The sequence below is a fragment of the Halichoeres trimaculatus genome, unplaced genomic scaffold (assembly GCF_033239565.1).
Source record: "Halichoeres trimaculatus isolate MK-OKI-2021-1 unplaced genomic scaffold, fHalTri1.1 fHalTri1_scaffold_2, whole genome shotgun sequence".
In the NCBI taxonomy this organism is placed as follows: Eukaryota; Metazoa; Chordata; class Actinopteri; order Labriformes; family Labridae; genus Halichoeres; species Halichoeres trimaculatus.
In genome coordinates this window covers 22,765,766-22,789,789 of record NW_027437180.1, presented here as the reverse complement: position 1 = coordinate 22,789,789, position 24,024 = coordinate 22,765,766, and positions in this window count along the sequence as shown.

The window sequence follows — 24,024 nt, the reverse complement described above, 5'->3', positions numbered from 1 at the left end:
TCTTTTATCAGAGATTTCTCTAACCTCTATTCAAGTCAACAGTTGAGGTCAAATGCTGTTTTACTGTGATTCTTTGAAAAATGTCCAAACTTGTAAACAGCTTATCGAAAGATCCTGTCTTTCAGAGTAGAAACCTAATTCAGACTGAGACTTTCTCGGCATGCTGATTTTAAATATCCATGTTTTTAGCTGCACTCCTGAGCAGTTGAGATTGCTCGTTCAAGTCATGCAATTTCATCATTTTAATAAGTTGTTGAGGCAGTGAGGGGGGACCAGATTCATCCTTCATCAGCACTTCAACATCTTTTCACTGCACAGCAACCAAAAGTGAGACAGTCCAAGCCTCTGCTCCCCAAAAATGACCCCACTCTGAGGCCAGCCCATGGTACGACAAAATGATTCCTGTTTTTTTTTCTGTGCAGTAACTCCTCACTGTGAAGCAGTGTCAGTGGTCTCAATCTAATGATTTGAGAACACTTGATACAAGAAGTGGTTTCTCCTCTAAGCCACTTTAATTGTTTCATCTAATTTCATGTGAAAGGTTCAACAGTTTCTCTGAGTTAACCCTCTCCTTTTTCCTCACATCTCACTCTTCTCATTGAACAATGCCATGGAAGTGATAGATGCACATTTTAAAGTTAAGAACAAAGCATAAACTACAAACTTGACTTCATTTTTTGTACTTATCCAGCATCCTAATAGTTGGTACATGCATAACAGGTGTTAAGTGGAGATTGTAAATTTGAGTATAGTACACATAATTGTTATAATTAAGTTATATTATATATATATATAGACATGAGAAGTTCATCCCCTGACCAATACATGGTAACACAGTGGATCTGATACGATCAACGCCATGTGTAGAATATCAATCAATAGGTAATAATGAGCTACAAAGGTCATTTCAGCTGCATCAAGACCTGACAGGCGACAACCGGCATCAAGGGGTTACCATCGGCATTGTAGCAGTGGTGATGTTGGTGAGACTGCAACAGCTGTAGTGGCTGGAAAATGGGAGAGAGCGTTTTTCTGACCCATATCTCCAACCACAAAGAACATTTGCAATAGAGGTAGGCGGATTGATCCAAATTTTGATAATATCAATACCAACGTTTGTATTAATATCGAATGATACCAAAAAGATTGATACTCTAGTTTTTTTTTCTCCTCCATGACGACTGCTGTGGTTTTATAAAAGTGGCGACCTGTCTGTGTCTGTGTAGGTGCCGCTGTGTCGCAGCGCCCCCCACCCCCAACATTTGCTTTGGTAGTTCTTTATATTTTATTATTTAACAAAATGAGTGCAATAATGGGAGAACTTTTTTTTTTTTTTGTATTGTAGTCGTCAACTCTCTACATAAAAAAAAAAGTTGTAATCGTACCCTCAATTGATAACTTTTTGCCCTTTTTTCTTAAGAAAAGAATTCCACACAACAATGTTTTGGGGAAAATTAGTTTTGTTACTGTTGTATTGTTTCTGAACATAAATGTTTATTAAGACACTAAAGTAATTTGTATTCACCTTTAAACTTTGCCTAAATTCTGTCCTAGGTTTTTACAACATTATCAAAAGAAAAAATAAATAAAAACACTTCAAAGTCTGCAGTTTGATGATACATCAACCTTAAATATTAAAAAGTATCAGTATCAGTATTGGTATCGGCGATACTGGCCCTGTATTTACTTGGTATCGAATCCATACCAAACTCCCCAGCATCGCTCAGCTCTAATTTGCAAGTCCTTGACCATTCATGCCCTCACTTGTTTCTGAGTCCCTCTGAACCAGTGGGAAATGTTTGTTGGATGACATCAGCGAGGGTCTATTGTTTTTCAGCTACCTCTAACTTAAGAACATAGTGACCTGATATTGAGTTTCCTTCTCATCCGAGTGTGTGGACTCAAACACTAAAAAAGCAATTCAATTCAAGGAGTGATAAAATGCACTGAAGCCAGTATTACTCAAAGTTCTGCACTTCAGAAGTGCATGAATTGGACTGAGTGTTTCAATAACGCATGGAGAATTGTTGCATCCCTAATTTGAAGTCAGTTTTCTTTTCCTGCAGTTATCCTCTGATTTCAAACACACAAAGCTGGAGCTGTCAGAAGCTGTTTTCACCCCTCCTTCTCTCTTCTTTTCATCTTGTACAACCAAAACACATCGCCTTTGAGTACACCAATCATATCCTAGCAGTGCTGATGGGGGATAGAGACATGAAAAGAGACAGTGGAAACAGAGAAACACTCTTGGGTGGAAAGACCAGTGGAGAGTGAAGTGAAGGAGGCTTTGGATCAGGGCTTGAGAGCTCTCGTACATCATTTCATTACCTCTTCTGCGTGTGTGTGCTTTCAAATCTCTCTCTCTGTGTTGTCCTGTTTGCCTGTGCTTGTTGAGATATGTTGTAAGAATTTGCACGTTTGCGGATGTCATGCGTGAGTAGCCTGCAGACAGATGCTATTATTTACATGTAAATGTTTCCCACTGCTGAATTTACAGCATCCATTCATCACCAGAGATTCTTACTGTCGTCCAACACTGGTCTGACCGCTCTTTCTTGCTCCGGCAGAGTGGCACCACGATAAATGGTGGTGTTTTCTCAGATCAGGTTTTCTGTGTCAACGTGGAACAGTGATCAGAAAAGCTGACTTGGTGAATGATGGCAGGCACAGCTGCAGTTCAATCAAGAGAACATGAGACAGTGGTCGATAACATCCTACCCAACTGCTACAACAAAAACCTGTGCAGTCAGGGGTGATATTCATCAAGTTGTCAAACATTTCTGTTCAAACTCTAAATGTTGAATGGAATAATTAAGCTGAGGTTATAAAAACTCTTCTGGTTTTGACTAATGCTGACAATAAGAAAACAAGACCTCAATAAAACGATCAATAACCTCACAGAAGAGCAGAAGGCACTATATACAGGGGAATATGCTTTGGGAAACAGTGCTGCCAATTTTTTTTCTTTTTCCAGTCGACATAAACCCCATGTACATTGTGTAGTGACGGAGATGTTATGGCACTCAAGGAGCCTGGTTATAGTTGACTTAAAGAGATCAGTAAAACTAAGCGAGAGCTTGAAGGTATCCTGCCTGACCACCACCAATCAGACAAAACAACCAACATAATGTGACAGCAATTATATTTGCAAATATTTTCTGAACTTTCAACAAAAAAGTGCAACTAGATGACTATTTAATTCCCAAAACTACTCAGCCCCTGCCTGACAAACACCGTTAGTACTTCGTAGTCCTTCTGCAAACATGCACAGCCAGACACCAGCATCTGACAACGTTCCTCAGGATCCCAAGTCCATGCCTAATGGTTAATGACAGACAGCAGCACCAACTTGACATCAACTTCCACCACAGATTCTTTAGTGGTTACAAGTCAGGGGACAGCGGGTGCCACTAAATTCCAAGACTTCTTCTCCCAGACCAAGCCTTGGTTGACTTAAGGGTATCTTTTGGACCACTTTCCTGTTGGAAGGTCCAGTAAAACCCAAGCTTCAGCTTCTTCGCAGATGGAATGACATTTTATCCTTGGATTTCCTCGTACTTGATTGAATCCATCTTGTGCTCCACATGTTGCAGGTTTCCAGTGTGAAAATGAAGCTGAGCAGCCGCAGAGCCACCGCCATGCTTCATTTGAGGCAGGGTGTTCTTTTAAACACATGCTTCATTCTGCCTTTTCCAGAAATGCCGCTGATCCAGAGGTCCAAAACAGTCCAGTCTGTGGGTCAGTCATTGCGTTTATCCTAGAGTTCAACAATGGATCTTCTTACTGTGCATGCTGAGCCCTTGGTGCTTGCTGTCACCAAGTCTTGTGGCAGGTCACTTGATGGTTTTTGACAACCTATAGCTTTCTGTAGCTCAGTTTTGCGTCCATGTCCAGGTTTAACTTTGAAACATCAAATTTTTGCTTCCAATTCTATCTCTGGGTGCATTCAGTTCTTTTGATTGACTTTTATTTTGATCCATTTGCCTGTTTCTCTTCCCATTACTGTTTTGGACAATTATCTTGACTCAACTTGGTCATATTTCTAACAGGCAGCCAAATGTAATCATCTACAAACCCTAATCAAATGTATTTTATTTCAAGTTCACCTGATGCAACTACTGCTGGACTTTGAGTCCTAATTTTCATTTTAAATTTTAAGTTTCTATCTCAGCCACAAGCTTTTCCATGATACTCTAATTCATTGATATGTGACTGTATATTTGGATTGTAATGTCATCTTTGTGAACTAAAAATAGAATATTATACCAGTTTTAGGTTTAATGTGTCTTTACATATTTTTGGGGGGTTTGGCTTTTAGGAGGTTTGTGAGTTGGTTTAATACTCTTGGAAGTCTGTTATATATAAAAATATGTCCTTTTAAATCTTTACTTGCTAGAGATTTATCTTTCACACTAAATAATAGAGAGTAGTATTGATAACAGTTTTAATGCACAGTATCAGTGTTGGTATCCATAAACTCCAACAGATATCTATCCCTGTGTAACACCTGCTCCTCCCCATTGGACTTAGACAAGTCTAAGACAGATTATAACTTCAAACAAGCTCACACACCAACCCAACACACTCACACATACAAACATTCAGAAAGACAAACAGCTCTGCCAGATGAGTAGATTCAGTATTCAGATGTGTTTTTTAACCCCAGTACCAAATATTCTCCATAAACAGCCAGGAAGTCAGTTCAGAAGCTTTTTTCCTTTAGATAAATGGGATGAGACCCATCTTGCAGAAGTTATCAACTGAACCCAGCCAGCAGAAGTTCAAGACAAACTGTTAAATTTATTTTCGCAGCAAAACTTACCAACACAAAATCACAACTTTCACAAAACAATTCAAAAACTGAATTAAACTCTAACAGCTTTGTTCAGTGTCTCTGAGCGAAATTTGTAAAGGTCTAAAAAAACTTTTTCTCAAATGCCATTTAGCCACTGTGACGATCAGAGAATCTCAGAATAGATTATTGGGCATTGTTGTTGTTGTTTTGTTAGGTTACTCCTCAGTGATCGCGGATCATTACTGCAGCAGTGTTGTGACTGCAGAGTGTGACTCAGGGTCAGATGAGCCCTTGTGCACAGAGTGAATGGAGGCGCTGCTATCAGTGGAGATTCAACGAGATGACACAGGATATCGAGACAGAGTCTGTGATTAGAACTGGTTGCTAGGCTCCCTTTTTCCTCTCCCTCTCTTTCTACTGGAGCTCACAAAGCCTCGGCGAGCATTTTACACACACAGCCAATTCAGGTCTCCAAAGCTGATTGGATAGTGACTGGAAAGCTGAAAGGTCAAATGACCGACTACTCACTCAAAAGTTGAATTAGCACAAAGCACAGAACCTGTGTTTTGACCCAGACAAAACTCAGAAATCACACTTAAAAAAAAATCAACAGAGAAAATAAACGCTTTCACAGGCTGTTTTGGAACTACAGTGCAATCTTATAACGTGTTACCAATCAATAACCCCCAGATGTGACTTCCTTTTCTGTGCAGTGCATTGTTTCTTGTACAAATTGTAAAAGCAGAAGAAAAAAACAACAACAGAAAAATGTTTCTGGTGTATTCAGGATACATTTAAAATCTGAGAGTGAAAATGATTATTTTTTTCGTGTTTTACAACAATCTGTAAACATATGGACTGACACTCACTGGCAACTTTATTAGGCACACCTGTTCAACTGCTCCTTAACGCAAATTTCTAATCAGCCTATCACATGACAGCAACTCAATGCATTTAGGCATGTAGACACCGTCAAGACGATCTGATGCAGTTCACACTGAGCATCAGAATTGGGAAGAAAGGTGATTTAAGTGACTTTGAACGTGTCGTGATTGTTAGTGCCAGACGAGCTGGTCTGAGTATTTCAGAGACTGCTGATCTACTGGGATTTTCACACACAACCATCTTTTGGGTTTACAGAGAATGGTCCCAAAAAGAGAAAATATCCAGTGAGCGGCAGTTCTGTGGGCGAAAATGTCTTGCTGATGCCAGAGGTCAGAGGAGAATGGACAGACTGGGTCGAGCTGATAGAAAGGCAACTGTAACTCAACCACTCATTACAACCGAGGTATGTAGAAGAGTATCTCAACACGTCCAACCTTGAGGCAGATGGGCTACAGCAGAAGACGACCACATAGGGTGACCCTCCTGTCAGCTAAGAACAGGAAAATGAGGCTACAGTTCACACAGGCTTACCAAAACTGGACAATAGAAGATTGGAAAAACATTGCCTGGTTTGATGAGTCTGGATTTCTGCTGCAACACTCGGATGGTAGGGTCAGAATTTGGCGTCAACAACATGAAAGCATGGATCCATCCTGCCTTGTATCAACGGTTCAGGCTGCTGCTGGAGTAATGGTGAAGAGGATATTTCTTGGCACACTTTGGGCCCCTTAGTACTGATTGAGCATGGTTTAAAGTCCACAGCCTACCTGAGTATTGTTGCTGACCATGTCCATCCCTTTATGAGCACAGTGTACCCATTTCTGATGGCGCCATGTCATAAAGCTGGAATCATCTCAGACTAGTTTCTTCAACATGACAATGAGTTCACTGGACTCTAATGGCCTCCACAGTCGACAGAGCTAAATCCAACAGAGCACCTTTGGGATGTGGTGAAACGGGAGATTTTCATCATGGATGTGCAGCCGACAAATCTGCAGCAACTGTGTGATGCTATCATGTCAATCTGGACCAAACTCTCTGAGTAATGTTTCCAGTACCTTGTTGCATCTATGCCATGAAGGATTAGGGCAGTTCTGAAGGCAAAAGTGTCTGACCCGGTACTAGCAAGGTGTACCTAATAAAGTGGCCAGTGAGTGTAATGGTAGGTTTGTGCACTTCCAGTGACACATGCAGAATAAAAAAACATCAAATAGATGTAACAATCCTATCCCTAAAGACTGTGTAAAAAGCTTACATTTAAAATTTTAAATGATGCTGCAGTTGCAGGAGGCATGTGAACCACATCTTCAGTGAACATTTCAAACTCTTAACTAACTTGAAACTTTTTAATTAACAACAAATCTACCTTTGTCTTCCAAACACGTCTTTCCTTCTCCAAGCTAGACAAACACAGATGATTGAATTTATCTGCCAATGAATAAGAAGAAGTTTGTGCACCATATTGGCGCTTACTTCCTTTGAAACAGATTCTCCAGTGGTTAAATATCTCATTCGCTTTCAGAATGGCTGTATCCATTCTCCCTGTTGGATTGGAAGCAAACTCACCGTTTGATAACCTCAGTTCTAGTCCTGCCTAGCATTGTCACGGGGATTGAACCCTAAATGGCTGCTTCTGCACGTCGCTTCCTAAAGATTCACTCATGGGAGAGGAGCTCTGATTGCAGCTGAAAGACAGAATCATTTCAGCTTTTAAACATTTGGAGAGAATGTCAACCAGCTGCAGTCGGTCTTTTGTGTCTCTTTTTGTCCTTTTTACATATCAGACAGCTTTTGATCTGCCTCACGCTTACAGATACTACAGTCTGTGTAAAGAGGTATTTGGGTTTAATTTAAGTGCAAAAAAATACTTTACAGCGAGAGAGTATTTAAGACTCTGTGTGTGTGTGTGTGTGTGTGTGTGTGTGTGTGTGTGTGTGTGTGTGTGTGTGTGTGTGTGTGTGTGTGTGTGTGTGTGTGTGTGTGTGTGTGTGTTAAAGAGGGAGAGTGGGACAGAGTGTCTGTTATTGAGGATTCTGGCTAGTTTGCTGGATCATTCAGCAGCAAAACAACTGCAACGGACGGCTGAACAAACCCATTACTCTGGTTCAGTGCTTCTGACACACACACACACACACACACACACACACACACACACACACACACACACACACACACACACAGACTTTTTCTCTCTCTCTCTCCCACACTAGAATTCAACAGTCGCCCACAGTGACTTGAGAACACTACATGACTTTTAACAGTACTCACTCTGTGGGAAAGGGCAGAGAATGACAGGACAGGTGGGTTTGAATACAAAAGACATCAGAAAGATCTTTATCTCAAAAAAGTCTTAGACATCTGATTTTTGTCTTGGAAGTTTTGTTTTGGTGATTTGCTGACAGCTGAAGAAGAATTATGGGGGGACAAGCAACAAAGGGCTGAGTATCGAACATAGACTGTATAAAATATGGGTGAAGTCTCCCGACATCACCTGTTGGTTTCTGAAACGGAAAATGAAGCAAATTGTGAATAGCAGCCATATTGGAAGTGGCAAGGCTTCACGTACAGCTATAGAGCACCCATCAGTCCCATGACCTGAGCTGTGCCTGTGGTTGGGCAAGCTTGCAATCTTAATATCCGCTCAACCTCCAAGTAAGAAAAAAAATCCCCCCTGTACAGTGTGTGCCGATAGTAAACTAAGCAATTCAGACAGGTGACATTGGTTGAACCAGGCTGTAAACTGGTTAATTTCTGCTTTGAAAGCTGCTTTTTTTTGGCTTGGCGTGTATGACTTCCAGTACTTCCGGAGCCAGCCTCTAGTGGACACTCAAGAAACAGCAGATTTTAGCACTTTAGCATTGTCCCATATTCTTAGACCAGAGGATGCCGCTTAGTATCAAACTGGCAGCTGTCTCTGATATACTCTGTGTATGATGCTCCAGATAAATTATGAAAGGGAAAATGAGGAAAGAGAGAAATGAAAGTGTGTGTAGAGACAGTACTCTGAATGTTCTTGTCACCAGGGAGGGACAACGGGACCTTTGTTCACACAGTGACAAGCAACCAGATCTACTTGTCCTGTACTGATCTATAGGTGTGTGTGTGTGTGTGTGTGTGTGTGTGTGTGTGTGTGTGTGTGTGTGTGTGTGTGTGTGTGTGTGTGTGTGTGTGTGTGTGTGTGTGTGTGGCTGTTGAATTGAGCGATGGAGTGATCCCATTGATTTCCACAGTGAAGGAAAAGTAATCTTCTCTGGGCTCCCTTTGTGTGTGTGTGTGTGACATACATGTGTGTTTGTAAGCGTGTGTGTGCCTCTATTGCTCTGTAATTGAAACAGAGGTCAGGAAGATCATAAAAAGATTTTATAGGCTCTCCCTGTTGATAGATCACTCTAAAATCAGCTGAAGAGGATTATAATTGCAGCAATACTGGAGCCGTGTCTTACAGCCTGTACTGGAGCCTCACAGAGCCTGCGTGTCTGTTTTATTTCTGAGGATACAGAAGGTTTCAGGTCAGGTTTACTTCTACAGCTCTTAAATTGCTTTCCAGCAAACTGGTACATGACATGACTTGTAGAAAGTAGAAATACCATCTGAGTCAGAGAGAAGTGGCACAGGCGAGCACAGCATCACTGGCTTGTGAGGTTCTTAATGCACTGTCTGCATGTGAAACAGTTTGAAATTACAAGTTTAAAAACATGCTTCTGTACACAATGAACACTTGCCCCATCCTCACAGCCTTTGTTACAAAAGTAAAACAGATGAACTGAGGACTCAAACTAATCTTCACAGACTTTATTTACAGTCATGTTGCCCACCTCTGGAACTGACTTTACCTGTTTCCCTGTTGTAACTGTTAAACTTATTTGAATAATACTTTTTATCAGGCTGACTCAGATAACAGCTTAGCTATTTCAAATGTCAATGACCTTTTGACATTTGAAATAGCTGATGTCACAGATCACAGATCATCACAGATCATAATCATAAATGATGTGAAATATCTTTCAGTGTCCCTGAAAAGCAAACAGGAAGCCCAAAGATGTGAATGAGACCCCAGTTTATGTTTTTCTAAAAGTCCATTCAGGCTACACATAGAGGGTGTTAGGATGTTAGTGATTAGTGTTGGTTCAAAATGATCTGTCCAGTGTGTGATTTATCCGTTTGTTGACAAAGCGCCCGTATGTCTGGAGATATTTTTCTTATTGATCGGACAGCATGTTGTTTCATAATGTATGTGACACAGGGAATGTGATGTTGTTGAGACACATGAAAACATATAACCCTCTTTATAATGTATTTTTGTGTTTGGTTAGGATGATTGATAGTCTGTTTATGCGTGTGTGTGTGTGTGTGTGTGTGTGTGTGTGTGTGTGTGTGTGTGTGTGTGTGTGTGTGTGTGTGTGTGTGTGTGTGTGTGTGTGCGTGCGCGCGCGTGTGTGTGTGTGTGTGTGTGTGTGTGTGTGTGTGTGTGTGTGTGTGTGTGTGTGTGTGTGCTTCGTCCAAAAAAAGGTCACATCATAAAAAATACTTGAGCTGTGAATTGCACCAAATGGATACAGCAGTAATTAGCAGCTTTCCTCACTTAAATAAGTTTACATTTAGCCCTGAAAGCTGCTGCAGTCATCATTTTTAGGTGTAATGAATGGCTTCAATGATGTTTCATATAGTTGGTGCTGCTTGCAGTTATAATAACTGACCTCTGCAGTCCCCTCAGCTCAACAGAGTGTTTCACTTTCTGTAAGCAGATTGTTTTAATTTTTCAACACAGCTTTGCACAGTTTTGATTCATTAACTCATCAGCCTCATGTTGAGCAGCAGCGGGACCATGTTTAAAAAACTAATGATAAAGACACTTACTGCTCAGCACTAAATACACAACTGTTGCAGTTACCTTTTCAGGTAATCGCTTCTTTCAGGCCTGATAATACATTTGTGAAAAAAGCAGCCAGTTTATGAAAATTGCAACCTGATGCATGAGGGAAAGAAATACAAATTCAAAATTGTTGTTTAAGAGAAGCAAAATGTTGTTTTGCTGCATCGCTGATGGATTTTGAAACTGAATTTTCTGTTGTGGTCTCGTTCCGTGATCATTTTGAGCATGAGGGACATTGTCGCTGCCCTCTACAGTGATTTCACAAACAATTTACATCACCACCATGAACAAACTGTCTATTTTGAATTGTACCCACTGGTTATGGATTTGCATTCTTGCTTCAAATTCAGAAAATTATCCATCCCCAGTCAAGGTAAGAATACAGTTAGAAAACAGACAATAAAAGCACAAATCCTTTACCACAGCTAAACACAGAATCACAGAGTTTACAGGTAAACAATGCCCTGTTGGTTCTTGAAGTGTGGATAATGAATAGAATAGAATAGAATAGAATAGAATAGAATAGAATAGAATAGAATAGAATAGAATAAAACTTTATTGTCATTGAAACAAGTACAACGAAATCGAAGTCACAGCAGCAATGAAGAAAACAAAAGTAAGGAAGTGTATAGAAAGTGCAAAAAGGTCCATAAGAAAATAGAGGATGACAGCTTGTCCATCATTCTCCAGTTCAGCCAGCCTCCACCTCCACAGGGTCCAGGACTGAGCTTCTTCAGTCATGCTCCATCTCTGTCTCCTAGATCCAGTCTGCTCACAGCAGGTGAAGCTCTTCCAACATGCCGTTGGTGTCTGATTTTATCTCCGTTGGCCACGTCTGTGAATAGCATGATGCTACTCTGCCCTCTGGTATTACCCCTGTTGCTGGGTTAGCACAGCTAGCTCGTCCATCTTATTGGAGATAGATCTTATGTTCCCAATAACGATGGATGGACGGACAGGTCGATGTCGTCACTTCTTAGCTCACACCTGAGAACCAGCATGTCGTCCTCACCTCCTTCTCCTCACCCTGTGGGAAGACATCAGGCCTTACACCAGTTAGCATTGACATGCTACAGGCTGCAAACAGCTGAGTTCACATATAAATAATGTGGCCTTGGTTACATGTAGTACAAACACTAGAGCAAAAATAGTAAAAATATCACTGAAGCCACAAAGAGTTTGGTGTCCATGACCAACAAATGAGCCATAAAAAGTAATGATCCACTCCAAATACAAAGGTTACGAAAAAGAGAGGAAAAAAATTACAAGAAACGAACAAAAAAGAGAGAGCTGCTGCAAAAGGCAGCCATACCCAACAGGGGGGCGCCTAGCCTAGCAAAGCCTTCTTTTGGTTGTCCTTGCAGGTTGATGTCCACATCCCTTGCTTTTGCTCTGGACAATTGTTTGTATTCTGCTTTACACATACATAGCCTGCAGCATGCTACAAGACCGTCTGTCATCTTTTTTTAATTCAGGGTGGAACAGTGCTATAGCATTACTGCAGAGACCATTAACCAGGGTTACAACCCCCCTGTTTGGGATTTTGGTGTCAACACATTACATGATCCAAATTTCAGATTTACAAAAAGAAGTTTCATAATTTGACTATTCATCCGCTGATGCCAACCGGTGAGGGCAATAGCTGCTCACAGCTGATGTTTGTGAAGTCAACCAAACATCCCCAGCTCAGGATATCTCAAAGCAACCTGAAACTAGTTTAAGAAATTCCTGCAAACTCATCAGCAAGTCTCTGTGGTGGCATATTACCCGAACAGATCAACCTGAAAGGCAAAATAAAGAGCTCAGACTCAGGTCCTGAAGTCAGACTGTTTCTCTCTGACTGCCTCGGAAGTCAGAGACCTAATTTCATGGTGCAACAGTTTTAGAGTTTTAAAATGTGAATGAATGACATTTAATTTGGATTTGGTTGTTTGAATAATATTCACACAGCTTTAAGAATGATCAAACACACAGTTGTGTATGCATGTTCTATATGTGAAGTGTGTATGTGTCAATTTAGAAATCTATTTGAAGAGATATATAAACATCACCTGGTCTGACTCAGCAGGTTTTCTTTACTAAATCTGAAATATGTCATGCTTTTTTTTTTTGTAATAACTAAGACTCTCATGTTAAGTTGACATGAATGTTAAGGGTGGCATACATCTGAGAATGTGAAGAAACAAGCAAATCTTTAAGATCTGTTCTTGTGACATGAATGTGTTGAACAGCTTAAAGTAAGCTCATCTAAAGCTTTAAATGCATGAAAGATGTCTTACAGAACCTCAACTGTATGTTAGTGGATTAGTCGAGTATAAATTGTCCCAAAACAACAGGACATACTGCAGGTTGATTTAAGAGTTGTACGGGGGCAGACTTCAAAAACACTTTTCTTGACAAGTCTGGTCCTGCTATGAAGAACACAGTAATCTATCTTATCGCAAAATCAAATGTTTTCCACTCGGGTCTGCTGACAGGCTTTGTGCCCTCACATGTCAGCCTGACTGTGATAGCCTGTGAGGCTCCAGCTGCCTGGTTTGTTTCAGCATATGCTCTCAGGTCCTAAACTCTTCCTGCTCTGGCCCCTTGGGTCTGTTCTTCCCCTGGTCCTGGTCTGTCATCTACCACTTTCCTCTTATAAACCCTTGCTTCACAGCTTGTCTCTGTCTTGGTTTAAAAGAATGAATGCGGGAAATGTACATAAGAGGGAACAGGAGGGTCTACGGGACTTTTAACTTGGCAGGTTTCCTCTGATTAAAATAAAATATAAAAAAAGTAAAACAATCTTTATCAACTCTGACTACTTGAATACCCACTAATGACTACTTTTAAGCTGGGAAATACAACGGTATAATACTGTTATATTAACTGCCATTACGTTAGCTGACTTGGCTCAAAGTCAAATCGATCTCTTAAAAACAAGTAGCAAACACAAACTTACTGAACATACTTTTTCCAACCTTTTAAATGACTTTGATGAAGCCTATCTCTTCTTTGGCTCAATTTCTGTCCATTAAGTCAAGTTGTGAAGCACCAGATAAATGCTGCAAGAAATGATATTCAGTCCTCCTTTCCTAAACCGTCATCATCATCATCATCTCGCCACAGCATCAAGATAATTTTTCATTCAAGAGGATTTTTTTAACTTAGGTGAGGACAATTTCATGTAAGGCTTCATTCACTGCTGCAACTTTATGCCAACCGTTGATTTTCAATGTACTTTGCTCGCGGGATAAAACAATTTCCCATTTGCACATTTGGTATACACACTGCACGAGAGGTTTCAACTGAAAAGCTTCAATCTTCTGAAGTCAGTGCTTTGATTTTTAAACCTTGCGGATTGGGTGAACTCATTTCGCCTTCACTGTGTAACAAAAACAGTAGTACAGAGAAGAAAAGGGGAAAGCGGACAGACATTAGCGGTAAATAAACAATCAAAAACAACATCAACAAATATAAGTATATATGACAAACCTATTACTGCGTGTTTTAGTGTTTGGAACAAAGCAGATTTCATGTAATGTAATGATACACAGTTCTGTTGTTACTTACAAAGCATCTGAGGTGTTGTAGCATGAGAATATTTTTGCTTTTTAATTGGACACTAATGTTTCTTCAATTTGTTTTTCTTTCTTTTTTTAAGGGGGGGGGGTGTGACACAGAAACGTTATGCTTGGCATAAAAGAAAAACAAACTAATTTAGACAGAAAAAAGGTATATCAAACCAAAATAAACCTCAAAGGAATAAACAAAACACTTACTTTAGTTTAGGGCAGGCAAGTACAAAGTAAGATGCAGCAAATGTCTCAGAATGGATGAAACACAGAGACCACCAGAGCAATCAGACATGTGTTAGACAGTGAAAAAATATATATCACAGGGAAGGGCATACAATCATGAGGAAGAGAAAAAAAGAACAAGCAAGGGAGCTTTAGCTAAGAACTCATAAAACAACACAGAAAATCAAGCAGCATGGGTTTTAACTGACACATGAAAAGTGCTGGAGCAGAAAGGTAATCACAGAAAAAATAACCAAGGTAATTATCACTGAACAAAAGCACCAGGGAAACTAAAACAGTCACTCATGATGAAGAAGGACTAAAAAAAAGAAAAAGGAAAAAAAAGAAACAAAGGAAACTATAACCAGAAACCAGAAAAGGAGAATCTAAACAAGAGTATCCTGTGACAGAAGATGTAAGATGTCTGGAGAACAGATTTATTGTCACAGTTTAAAAATTAACTATTTCTTCCTTTTTATCCTTCACTCAGTTTACCTGCTCTTGTGAAAAGCTGTCTCTCTGATGATACAGAGGGTGGTTATACTTTTAACTCTGGTCTCATTTTGTCTTGTGCTTTGTCATTCTCATTATTGGAATAATGGTCAGCTGTGGGGTGCCTGTCAGGAATAAACCTTTGTAGCAGATGAATCAAGAGTGAAAATTCAAATGTTTCAGTTATAAAAGTGCATGATGTTTTCTTTGATACTGGTAGCTTTATGTTTGCAGGGTGACAGCATGATATGGATATAGACAAACACATTTCAAGTTGAACAGGAGATTATACTTGATCTTGAACCTGACGATGTGCTCTCTCAGCATGACTCTACCTCTGTGCTCTATTCCTGCATGAATAATTAATAGAAGAGTTTAATTACATCATACTGTCATTCAACAACTGATTTCTGCTGTTGTAGTGACTCATCCAGCCTCCTTTTTATTGTTGATTACTTCTGCTGTGATCAGTCACCCCACAGTTTACCTGCAGGGGGGAAGCACGGATCGTTAGTGTGATTGCCAATCAAACAATCAGAGCAGCAATTTTGAACAGCTAGTAAGCCATTAAAAATTACGACTTTTTCACTCTCACTTTTTAACAGGAAACTTAGTGCTCTGCAATCGTTTAAAGTTCCATACATACTGCATGAAGGTGCCCCACGAGCACCCCTAACTTCAAATTAAATTAGTGTTCTCTATCATCTCTCATACCAGTTGCATGTTCAGTCTGGATTTGCAAAATCAAGGAGTTCCCACGCTTTCCACTCCAATGATGAATCTCTCCATATTATTTGTGGGATGTAAAGCCCCAAACCTGTCGACCCCTGGCCTGGCTCAGATCATTATGTCTGTTTGTTGTTGTAGTAAAGTTAAAAACTATCTGGTGTCAACACAGTATTTTTCATCTCGACAGTCAACTGGATGATTTAATGTGGTTTCAGTGCCTGACTTCCCCTCCCCCGTGATTTGTTCTGTGCAAGCTGATGCCTTGTTATTTTGGCTTTGGGCAAAAAGAGGAGATTTGTGTATCTGATCCAGAGGGCTCTGACCTGCCGGAGCTGACATTGAGCCAGACTCCAACAGAGTGGAGCCAGGACGAGTTGACACCAAGGGACAGCATCCGGTTTTAAAAATGAAGAGCTAAAAGCCACAGTTCATCAACAGTCTACCTAAACAAAAGCCAAAAAACAGACTTTCACAATGTTAAAAAAACCACATTTAATAACAGCTTGGGTTTGAATAGCTCATTTCTGTATCAGCACATGTTATACAGGGAATGAATTATTTTCTTAGTCAGCTGTAAAAAAAAGATCATGAGTTAGTCCAATCAGAGGTACAACTTACAGACAGGTCTGGCACCCTGTAGCTGTTACTGAGGAGGCTCGGGGCTAGCCTCTTGAATCAGCAGTTCCACTGTGGCCCCAGCCAACAATAGACCTTCTTACTCTGTATAAGAACAGATGGATGACGTAATGGACACCCCCATACAGTCTATAGCTGACACATTGACTTTAATTGAAAGCTGTCAGATGCAATGCTGTGAGAGACAGAGCTGGTGTGATTTGGCCATAAGGGGAGGTGTCTTGAACACATCCTTTACAAATATCTCAGCTGGCTCCTTGTGTGGAGTCTATAAATCCAGACCTTACACCAGTTAGCATTGACATCCTACAGGCTTCAAACAGCTGAGCTCACATGTAAACAATACAGCCATGGTTACATGTGGGATTAAAAATATCGCTGAAGCCACAAAAAGTTTGGTGTCCATGACCAACAAATGAGCCATACAAAGTAATGATCAACTTCAAATACAAAGATGACGAAAAAGAGACGAAAAAATTACAAGAAACGAACAAAAAAGAGAGAGCTGCTGCAAAAGGCAGCCATACCCAACAGGGCGGCGCCTAGCAATTTATGCCAGCAGTTTATACCACGGTGGCAACAGACAAAGGTGATATGTACCTAACTTCTTTGATGTGATCATGTTGTCCCTGGTGTTGCTTTTACTGTTGAGAATTCATTATCATCATTATGGGGCTTTGACCAATCACGTTCAAATATTTAACACAGCCAGGTAATTATACAAATTAATTTCATTTGACAAAAAGACGTTACAAATTCTCAGTAAATGGATCAAAACAGCTCTGAGCAACAAAGTTAGACCAAACAGCTGAGTGCTTCATATTTAATCGCCAAACTTATTTTAGACTGTGACAACAGACCAATAAAAACAGTTTCTGCAATCTTTACAGTTATTTCTACTTCTACTTAGGCCAGAGGCAAAATATAATTAAGAGGAAAACTTGTACTGTGTGTGTGTGTGTGTGTGTGTGTGTGTGTGTGTGTGTGTGTGTGTGTGTGTGTGTGTGGAAAGATAGAGATCATATAGCATTTTGTTAAAATGGAAAACTCTTTGACGTAACGCTCAGGAAAGCATGTTCATTCACCCTCAGTCTCCTAGTACTCCAGCTGACCCGTGGCATCAACATTTCATCAGCTCTGTCTGCGCTCCATTAAAGGGACTCTGTGGATGGCATTTTCTCATCGCCCATACATTTTGTCCCAACTCCTGCAGCTGTGAAAGGGATGCCAGGCCTCACGCCAACAAAAAAGTCTACAGGGGACTTTGAAGATCTGAATTGATCTATGAACACAGATACAATAGAGACCAAACAAGTTGTTAAAACTTGCTAAACTAACATGGCAACTCATGCCAGATTCTACTAATGATGGTCTGTGAGCTTTTTTTCCCCACATCATTTGTAAAATTCTTGCAACCCGATTTAATTTCCACTGCTGAAAGCGTCTTTGCACCGCTGTTACTTTGGTGGCAGCAGCTCTGCTAATTTCCCTCTCTGCCCCCTCAGTCTGGGGTCCAAGTAACAACCACTCTGAAAAAGCACAAAAACACACATACACAGAGACTAACACACTTTAACATGCGCTCCACTCAATAGCCTCAGGAAAGCCCAGAGCAACACCAATTAACAGCACCACGCACTAAACAAAAGCAAAAACTCCTCTGTTCTGTAAATGTGAAGGACTTTAAAAAGAGGTCGCTCTAAATTCTGTTCTTTTTGGAGGGAATGTTTTCCCTAAAGCGACATGGCAAAGGACACACTCTTACATACACATAAGCACACACACTGCCACTGGGAGATGTTTGATTAGTACTTTTCGAGGGACGTTTTTTATCACCAGCGTCATTATTCTCACAGCTGCAGTAACAAGCATCGTGCCCTGAAGAAACCATGTGGCAGAAATGCAAACACAAATGAACCCTCTCTCTAACACACACACACACACACACACACACACACACACACACACACACACACACACACACACACACACACACACACACACACACACACACACACACACACACACACACACACACAAACACACAATGAAGAATTCAATGTGGGTGGATGTAATAAAAATGCTTAGAGTAAAAAGATGCAGGGCCACATGTAAAGACAGAAGTAAAGGAGGATAAAAGATTACAGATGAAAGAGAAATATGGGGATGGGGAACAGAGGCAGGGCAGCATAAGGTGTGCAGAGCAGAAAGATGAGAGAGATTAAAGGAGTGGAGAAGTCAAAGTGGGAGGGCAGAGAGGCAACATACAGGATGAGAACGAATAATCAATCTGAATTTGAAAGTAACAAGTAACCAAGGGGAAAGGAAAATGAAGACAAGAAAAAGCATTGAATGGTAGCTTAGGGACTCTGATATTTCTAGGGGGGCACTTTGAGATCTATAAGAGCCCTCCCTGTGGGTTTTCTGAAAAGTCAGGGTTCGGGGTCCAACCTGTGCAATAAAGTCTTTTCACCCAGGCCATCTTGACAGGGTGGAAAGTGCCTTTTTTCTGCCTTTTTTCTTGTTTGGCCAAAACTCTGCAAGACATAGCCCATGGGCTCTGCTAGACTGGCCACCGTGAGGTCCCCAGGAGCATCCTGAGTAGGTTTCTCACAATAGAGTTTTGGGTCCATCTTTCTGTAAACAATGACTTTTCCTGGGTCATTTTGACGAGGCAAAAGGACATTTGATGCCCTTTTCCAATTGGGACAATTCTGCAAGACATACCCTGAGGGCTTCAATACTCTCAGGGGGCCACCGCAAAGTCCCCAGGAGTGTTCCCAGTGGGTTTTTCTCACAACCCGGTTTTGGGTCCAACAAGGAAGTCCTTGTCCCCAGACCATTTTGGCAGAGTCAAAACATCCTTTGATGCACGTTTCTCACAACCGAGTTTTGTGTCAAACTTTAGGGGAAAAATGCTTTTTCCCAGGTCATTTTGGCAAGGCAAAAGGTCTTTTTTGCCCTTTTTCCAATTGGGCAGATTCTCTGCAAGATGTAGCCCAAGGGCTCTGATACTCCTAAGGGGCCACTGTGAGGTCCCCATAGGATTATAGATAGACTATAGAAGTATTAGGTTTGATTTCCCCTTGGAGTATCAGGTCCAAAACAGGTCTAACTTTTTTGGGGAAAAAATGCCTTTTTCCCGGGCCATCTTGGCAAGGCAAAAATGTTCTTTTTGTGCCTTTGTCTTGTTGGCCGGATTCTCCACCAGATGTACCTCAAGGTGCTCTGACACTCCTGGGGGGCCACCATGAGGTCCCAAGGAGTAGCCACAGTGGGCTATTTCTCACAACCGTGTTTTGGATCGAACCTTTGGAGAAAAAAAAGACCTTTTGTCAAGGTCATTGGTAGGTGTTGCATAATGGAAGGACAAAAGGTGTGTAAGAAATTGAAATGCTAAATGATGGGAACAACAGAAGGGTGTCGGAGAGACCAAGTTCATTCGAGATAAATAAAACACAATCAGAGCAGCATGACTCCAATTCATCCTGAAAGAGTTCGGATTGAAAGGGAGATACAGAGTTAGAAGAACACAGAGGGAGGAGGACACACAAAAGATTCATCTAGACTGACCAAAGTCAGGCAGAGCAATCTGATGTGGGAGAATAATTTTAAAGCAAGTCAAAAATCACATGACTGTAATTTTAGCTTTTTCAAGTTGAGGAATGAGGATTTCTTGTGAAACTGAGAAGTTTTTATCATCCAGACAGCAATATTATACCAGATCAAGAGAAGCAAACGGGTAATACTAGTTCAGACACCCACACAACATAATTCATTCTGTAGTGGTGATAGTAGTTATAGTAGTAGTAATAATCATAGTAGTAGTAGATGTACTGTAAAGGATGTATATTAGATTAAAGCTATGCAAAAGTCAAAATGCAGCAGCATTTGCAGCATGTTTCTCCCAACAATGATCATCTGCCCCTGTTGGCCAGCTTTCCTCCTCAGACCGGTAATCTTTGGTAAAAGTTTGGTTTCAGTGCCCTCCACTTTCAGTTGTTGTGCTTCAGCAGGCACATCTTTAGTTATTCTCTAACTGTGCTGTTATCAGTTTTCTGCTGACCTTTTGTTTGACCTTGTGTTACCCTCAGCAATGCTTTTTTTTTAACACACTCACCTCCTTAAGTTAGATAATAGTTCAACTGGTGAAAAGAGAACAGGCAGAATAGAATAGTGGATGCACCAGAAAGAACCAGGATTTCACAGCGAGCTGAGCTGGTGTTCAAGTTCACTGTGTGTAAGAAATTTCATATAGGGTCAGAAATAGCCCTCCAGAAAGAAACATGCAGGGCTCCCACAGAGGTCACAGCTGAGAGGTTGACCTTTTGTTACCTGTGGAAACAAAAGTTGACGTATTGATGATCAGAATTGAATATACAATGTTTGTATGTGAGTGTGTGTGTGTGTGTGTGTGTGTGTGTGTGTGTGTGTGTGTGTGTGTGTGTGTGTGTGTGCGTGTGTGTGTGTGTGTGTGTGTGAGAGAGAGAGAGAGAGAGAGAGAGAGAGAGGATATGAGAGGTGAAAAGGAGTGGGTTAGTGGCTTAAAGTCATCTGTGAACAAACATGAAGAGAAAATTAAAAGAATAAAGCTCAATTAACAAAGTATACTGTATAAGCTCAGGTGTCATATACATGGTAATCTATTGTGTAAAAGTTTTTTTTTTGTTTTTTTTTGGTTGGTGGTTGATGTTTCCTTTTCCCTGGTGCCGTTGCCACAGGTGTGCCATTGTTGGAAGGCAAAGACTAAAAATGAATCACTTATGTGGCACTAGAGAGAAAGCTTATTTTATGCATTATATTTCCCTGTTTGACTTCAGTGCACTTTCTTTTGTGATTCCCCTCAGCAACCTCATTTTAGCTCTACACACCCTTTTTTGTCACTCTCTAGCCTTTCTGTGTTCAACACAACAGAGAAAAGACTCCAGTGAGTGAGCTGAATTCTGAAGTTAAACTGTGAAATTGATCAGATCTGACAATACCAATGATTAAATGGTAGTCTGTAAACCTCATGGAGCCTTTTCTGCACCTCCATCGCCCGTTAGAGGGTCTCTCTCTGTGCATGAGAGGTGATGGAACAGAAGCACTTAAGTTAATTAAGTGGTCTTATCAGTGGTCCCTGTGCTCACAGAGAAAGAGACCCCTTTGAATTGATGATAGCTCAGTAATTACCCTTTATCTCTTCTGAGAGAGGTTAGGAGTTCTTTAATGAAGAGTAGTTTTGTTTAAGAGAAATGGAATATAAGTGATGTGCACACGTATTTGTTCCTCTGTGTGGATACTCTTTTACACACACACACACACACACACACACACACACACACACACACACACACACACACACACACACACACACACACACACACACACACACACACGTTACCATTCCCTCTTCCTTTCTATCTCTCTCTTCTTGCTATCACACACATAAACATACTTTTAAAGATAATCAATGCAGCCTCTCTTGATTTCATCAGCAATCTTGGAATCTCACAATTGGACTCAGATTCAACATTCAGCCAATGAAATGGAAACAATTCCTCTGAAACATAATCCATTTTTGTAGCCTGCCTCAGTATAAATATGTGTGTGCATGTGTGAGTGTAATGCCTCAGATTTGAAGTGTTTATTTCAATCTTGGGAAGGGTGCCACACTCCTCATTTGGCCTTGTAATTCAGTCTTTGGCAGTCTCATACATAACAAAATCATTCACTGTGTCCTCAGATCAGCTCTTTTCAGTGAAAAGGCAGATTGTGCTCTGACAAAAAAGGCCTGGCAGCAATTATGAAAAATTTCAGCATCAGAACCATGGCTTTAGATTTTGCCCTTAACTTGAAAACTTACTTGCCTCTTGGACCACCGTTGACAGGAAGCTTCACAGCACTGCTTAATGATGAATAAAAAAATAATTCTTACAAAAATACAAAAATTTTTAGCATGTTACAGTATCATCAACTGTTGGGATATTGTTAAGTGAAGGGAAGAGGGAACTCCCATCATCCTTTGCTTGTCTATGCAAACCAATCATCCTTCCAGAGACCTAGTTACTGCAAAAATGGTAGAGATGATTCGAATAACCCAGCAGCTATCATTGCACGTGTCGTTGTATTTCAGTTTCCTTGCGTCAAGCTGAGATAATGATATCCCTGGATAAACAGCTCAACAAACCAAACTTATCAGGGTAAACCATAGTGGAGTGGGTTCCTTCACTCAGCACTCCTCACTTTCTGAAATCACAAGTTGCCCAGCCCAAAATGAAGAAAAAAGAAGTAACAAATCAGAAAAAAAGAGCTTAGGAACAGATGAAGAGCTAGGTCAAGGATTTAAAAGAGAAAGAGATGTGTGACAGCCCGCTATCAGAAGGTAGAGATGAAAATAAAGTTACCCCTGTTCCACTATCACCTTGCTAATGTGAAAGTGTCAGTGGAGAGTGTGTTATCATGGGGCTTTGTCATAGTGGCTCCTCCAGGATACTTAATGAAGTCCTTGGAAGGTCTGAGCTTTTCAATCAAACAAGTTTGATATCTAGATGGAAGTGATCCCTGCTGTCTTTGTTGAATATTTTTTAAAATTTCCTCCTCTGTGTTTCTTATTATTAAATTGTATTGCTACATGCTAGGTCTCCATTTCCTGAACTTGCTGCCTTTGCCATTAAATCACTGAATTGAAGAATTTAGCTTTTTAATATCTGCTTTTTTTGTAACCTCCTATGCAAAAATAAAGTTTTCTGAGACCAGTGTAGGCTGAGGTGTAATTCAAATGAAGACTGTCATCAGTTTGTTTTCAGAGTTTACAACCTGGAATTTTTCAAATTGCCTGTTTAGCTCACACAAGAAAATGACCAGATGCTCGGAGTATGCTTTTAGGCTTGTTGTTAAGGTAGACCTATCAAAATAAACTTAAATCCAATTTTCTTCTGTGACACACACCAGGTGCACTGAAAAGACACATCAAATCTCAAACGGTACATTGCCCATAGGATGAACCAAAAGACACCAGCCTCTTGGCACTGCCCAAGTAGCTGCCTGTTGCAGCAGCTCTCTCGTCTTTGTCTGTTTCTTGTAAATTTTTTTTGTCTCTTTTTCGTAATCTTTGTATTTGGAGTGGATCATCACTTTGCATGATTCATTGTTGGTCACGGACACCAAACTTTTTGTGGCTTCAGCGATATTTTTACTACTTTTCTCCTGTGTTTGTCTGGAGATCCTACATGTAACCATGGCTGCATTGTTTACATGTGAAATTAGCTGTAAGCCGCCTGTTGCATGTCAATGCTAACTAGTGTAGGGCTTGATGATTTCCCTCGACTTGAGGAGGAGGAGGTAAGGACGAGGTGCTGGTTCTCGGGTGTGAGCTGGGAGGTGACGAAGTGGACCTGTCCTTCCATCCATCGTTGCTGGGAACGTGGGATCTAGCTCCGGGGGATGGATGAGCTAGCCATGCTAACCCAGCAGCATTGTGCTGTTCACGGACGTGGCTGACAGAGCTGACATCGGACGCCGGCGCCACATTGGAGGAGCTTCGCCTGCTGTGAACAGACAGGATCCAGGAGGCAGAGACTGAACAGACTGCCGGGGAGGCTCAGTCCTGGACCCTGTGGAGGTGGAGACAGGCTGGGCTGGAGAGTGGTAGACGGGATGTCGTCATCTATTTTCTTATGGACCTTTTTGCACTTTCTATACACTTTCTTACTTTTGTTTTCTTAAATGCTGCGGTGACTCCTGAATTTCCCCTCAGGGATAAATAAAGTATTTCCTATTCTATTCTATTCTATTCTATTCTATTCTATTCTATTCTATGCTATTCTATTCTATTCTATTCTATTCTATTCTAT